Source organism: Macrobrachium rosenbergii, chromosome 53 (assembly GCF_040412425.1).
Source record: "Macrobrachium rosenbergii isolate ZJJX-2024 chromosome 53, ASM4041242v1, whole genome shotgun sequence".
Classification (NCBI taxonomy): domain Eukaryota; kingdom Metazoa; phylum Arthropoda; class Malacostraca; order Decapoda; family Palaemonidae; genus Macrobrachium; species Macrobrachium rosenbergii.
This window is the reverse complement of record NC_089793.1, coordinates 24,070,324-24,075,323: the sequence shown is the minus strand read 5'-3', so window position 1 is coordinate 24,075,323 and position 5,000 is coordinate 24,070,324. Positions and strand designations below refer to the sequence as shown.

The 5,000-nt window shown below is 36.6% G+C and overlaps 1 protein-coding gene across 2 annotated transcripts in view; it reads right to left on the bottom strand.

Moving 5' to 3' along the window:
* Nucleotides 1-5,000, bottom strand: part of LOC136834356 (ribosomal protein S6 kinase alpha-5-like) — a 187,192-nt gene that overhangs the window by 120,222 nt on the left and 61,970 nt on the right. The gene's annotated exons all lie outside the window — the stretch shown is intronic.

The following is a 5,000-nucleotide window of genomic DNA, read 5'->3' as shown; positions in this document are numbered from 1 at the left end:
ACAGTTTCCTGTACTACTAAAATAACTTGATATCCTGATATCTTACGCATATTCATGAAATATTTTATCTCACACTTAATTATGAAACCTTGTATCATAATTATTCATGGCAGTTTTTCGACGCAGTTCTAAAATGATTCAGTACAACTCTGTACCAGCATTTCGGTCCTTCCAAACGATATGATTATTTTGAATTATAACAAGGATTTTTCCCGCAGGGTGGGGGTGGATAGTGCCGTCAGTGCACCTCATGCGGTGCACTGTAAGCATTACTTAAGGTTCTTTGCAGCGTCCCTTCCTAGGCCCCTAGCTGCAACTCCTTTCGTTCCTTTAACTGTACCTCCGTTCTTATTCTCTTTCTTCCATCGTACTTTCCAGCTTCTCCTAAAAATTATTTTTTTTTTATAGTGCAACTGCACTGACTTCCTCTAGCTACAACTTTCAAACATTTTTACTCTCAGTTTCCTTTTCAGCGCTGGATGACTCCATAGGTCCCAGCGCTTGCCCTTTGGCCTAAATTCCATTACTCTTGACTGTAACCAGGATTTTAACCTGTGAACAAACTCAGAATTCCCAGCGGATAACTATAAACTACTGTGCACTCCACTGCGGCCATTTTCCAGATCACTCGTGTGAATTCTGCCGTTGCAGTAGGTTGGATAATTGACCGACAAAAGTTCGCACAATTACGAGAGGGATTTCGAACCAGACGCTCGATTTAATGATGTTGAAATGCGTTGCTTATCGTACTGGTTTCTTGCTTTCTATACTCTGGTGTACTGGCTAGTCACGACTGACATTTCAACGGGGCGGGAAAAAATTATGATGTAATGGAGTATCGTGTAATGTTGTTATACAAACTATTCCCCCCCCCTCTCTATCTCTCTCTCAGGAGTTGCAGAGATGAACTCAGATATTTCAAAGCCCTGGCTCAGTGCAGAGAGAGAGAGAGAGAGAGAGAGAGAGAGAGAGAGATGCGAAGCGATCCTGAATTAAGTATTAATTTTAGAATTCGTGTACCCAGTGTGTGCAAAGTCTCTCTCTCTCTCTCTCTCTCTCTCTCTCTCTCTCTCTCTCTCTCTCTCTCTCTCTCTCTCTCGTTATAATGTTGAGGTTTCTCGTGGCATTTAAGTTGCATATATATATATATTTTTTTATTTAGTTTCGTATATGATCTGTTGATAATGTAAATCTCTCATTTGATGTATTTTAATTCTCCCCAGTTTGACATATTTTTCATTCATTTTGGCGTGTTTTAAATCTTTTAGTTTGGTATATATTAAATCTTTTATTTAGTATATCTTGAAACTCGTTTTGCGTTGATGACATAGGCTTATGTTTTATAAAATGTTTAATTTTTGTTTTGATGACATGTTTAGGTTTATGTTGATGGCATGTTTAGGTTTTGTTTTGATGACACGTCATAGGCTTTGTTTTGATGGCATGTTAAGGCTTTGCTTCGGAAATATGTAAGCTTTGTTTTGACGACATGTGTAGACTGTTTTGATGACGTTCATAGACTTTGTTTTGTTGACATGTGTAGATTTTGTTTTTGATGACATAATTACTCTATTCTGATGATATTTTTAGGCTTTGTTTTATCGACATGAATCCGTCCGTTGGGACACCTCCTCCTCCCCCATACACCTGGGCTTGTAAATCAATCCTTTAAACAAGGAGGTCCTTCAAACCGTATTATAGGAGATTAAACTCTTTTGTCTGCTACCTGTCCTTCCTTAAGCCGAAATGAAAGGGGCCCCTATTTGACACCCTACTTGACACCAGCCTCTACTGACCCGATGTTCGAGCACCTGGAGAAACACCTGGTGACCTTTCTAGCCAGCCCACTTTGGCCTGACCGAGATTATCACGGCAGTGTTGGTCATGAGAGGAATTCAATGGACAGTAGTGAATGACGTGTAGCTCCGTTGAAATTTTTTAAACAAATGGCTGGAAGTTTTTTGATATCTGTTTATTTCGTCTTTATTCATTTATTTACGTCATTATCCCTCATGTTTTCACACGAAGGCATTCGGTTTTGTCTCAGCTTTCTCTCATAACATTAGTTTCCGTTTAAATTCGGTTTTGTCAAAGTTTTCTCTACGAGTTAGTTCCCTTTTAAATTCGGTCTTGTCTAAAAGCTTTATGTACGCGTTAGCTGAAGTGAAGTTTAAATTTGCTCCGTGGACTACCTTTTTAAATTCGGTTTTGTCTAAAAACTTTCTCTACGAGTTAGTTTCCTTTTAAAATCGGTTTTATCTAAGCTTTCTCGAAGAGATAAGTTGCCTTTTAAATTTCGGTTTTGTCTAAGCTTTCTCTACGAGTTAGTTGCCTTCTAAATTCGGTGTTGTTTGAGCTTTCTCTAAGCGTTTTGTCTTTTAAATTTCCCCCGTGGAGCGCGTTTTATACAACGATGACTCAAACCCACCATCTTTTCCTATTTAGTTACCTGCCACTGTTCAAAGTCCAGGTGTTCCCGTACCTTCCCCCGGCCAGGTAAGCTCATGACCACACCTGCTCTAGATTTGATTGTGCTGGGAAATGATAGCTTTGTCTCGGCTGCACGTAATGCGTATTCACCCGCAAATGCCTTTACGTTTTTTGGGATGGATTTACAGTTTTCTGTATAAATGTATATATGTATGTATATACATACATACATACACATACACACATAAATATATATATATATATATATATATATATATATATATATATATATATATATATATATATATATATATATATATATGTATATAATATAATAGTATATATACATCTCTACTGAAGAAAAAGGTTCAAAGAAATGAATCACTTATAAATGATGTTAAATGTAGGCTTAAAATGTAAATAATAATAATAATAATAATAATAATAATAATAATAATAATAATAATAATAATAATAACAACAACTCTCAGTGTCAAAACACCAGTATATTTTTTCCTGAAAAATTGCCAGACGAATTTTTATTTATTTAACGTGTAGAGTTTGAAAAAAATTACAAGGTACAAAGAATCTGTATTGGAAGAAAAATGCATTTATGACAGAAAACATTCAAGGACCCTTTTATGGTTTGACCAGTAGTCCGATTTGAATGTCAAAAATAATTCCCGTGACAAACTCTTCTGGAATCTGTCTTCAATCGTCATCGCAGTGAAACAAAGCTGCGTTGCTCTCTCTCTCTCTCTCTCTCTCTCTCTCTCTCTCTCATAATAATAGTAATAATAATAATATGCATCGATATTTTCATCCTTAAAGAATGCTGTCATAAAGTCGGCAAAACTCTCTCTCTCTCTCTCTCTCTCTCTCTCTCTCTCATAATAATAATATGCATTGATATTTTCATCCTTTAACGAATGCTTGTCACAAAGCTCTCTCTCTCTCCTCTCTCTCTCTCTCTCTCTCTCTCTCTCTCTCTCTCTCTCTCTCCTTCGGAAAATAACATAACAGGTTTTATTTAGGTGTTTTAATGGAAAAATTGAAAGTAACGACACTGTCATTACTACCGCGCAATTAAGAAAAGGTGCTGGTCATAAGCACTCTCCTTGTTGGACACCTGGACAACTTTCTATTTCGAGTATGTGGGTGGTCAGTTTCGGATCTTGACCCTTTAAGGTTGCTTTCCACTTCATCGTGCTTTTTCTTTTCGTTTCTAATTATTAATGCTAGTGCTGTTATTTCTCCTACTACTACTACTACTACTACTACTGCTACTGCTGCTGCTGCTGCTTATTAATGCTAGTGCCGTTATTTCTCCTACTACTACTACTACTGCTGCTGCTGCTGCTTATTAATGCTTGTGCTGTTATTTCTCCTACTACTACTACTACTGCTGCTGCTGCTGCTGCTGCTGCTGCTGCTGCTTATTAATGCTAGTGCTGTTATTTCTCCTACTACTACTACTACTACTACTGCTGCTGCTTATTAATGCTAGTGCTGTTATTTCTCCTGCTACTACTACTACTACTACTACTACTACTACTACTACTACTACTGCTGCTGCTGCTGCTGCTGCTGCTGCTGCTGCTGCTGCTGCTGTCTTTAATTAAAAAATACTCATAGTAGCACGAATCTTGAAATGGAGAAGCAAATCCACAGTTATGTATGGGTACGCATTTAAAAATAAATCTCATCTCTACAGAGAGCATTCGGGAATCTGTTCGATTCCCCTTTTCAAAGGGGAATTGAAAAGGGGAATGGGGCAGATTCCCGAAAGCTCTCTGTAAAGATTTATTTTTAAATATATGTACCCATACATAACTGTGGATTTGTTTCTCCACTACTGCTACTTTTCATATGAAACCAAGAAAAACCTCGCAACTTCTCGATTTCCTCACATTGTTTGTATACGCTTCAAGCTCCAGTAAACACTGAATCCGTACTTGATATTATTGAAGAAACTGAGACCTTTCGGTATGGGGATCAAGTATGTATGTATATCACGTGACTGTGACTATAACAGGCTTACTATAACCGAGGTTCACTATAAAGCAATGCAGCAAATGTGCCTCGCTGTCGAACTTCTCGGTTCCAGAGGTCCTTTATCCCTCATACCGTTGGACTGTGGAACAGCCTCCCTGAGGATGTCGTGCAATTGGAACTTCAGAAGTTCAAGCGAAGACTAAATGCATTACTACCCTAATACCATTCTCCTGGCATTTTAATACATTTTTATCTATTTATTAATTTATTCATTCATATTTTTTTCCTTTTTTAATAACTGATCTCTCCATTCTGTATTTCTTATTATCTGCCTTTACTTCTTTCTAATGGATACCATAATATCCTTTGGAAGTTTGAATTTCAAGTCAGTGGACCCCTTCGTGGGCTTGTTCCATATGAATAGGGTTCATCTGCTGAATATAATAATATAATAATAATAATAATAATAATAATAATTATTATTATTATTATTATTATTATTATTATTATTATTATTATAATAAATGGAGTTCCTACTTAAATTTGTTTCAAACAATGCAATAATAATAATAATA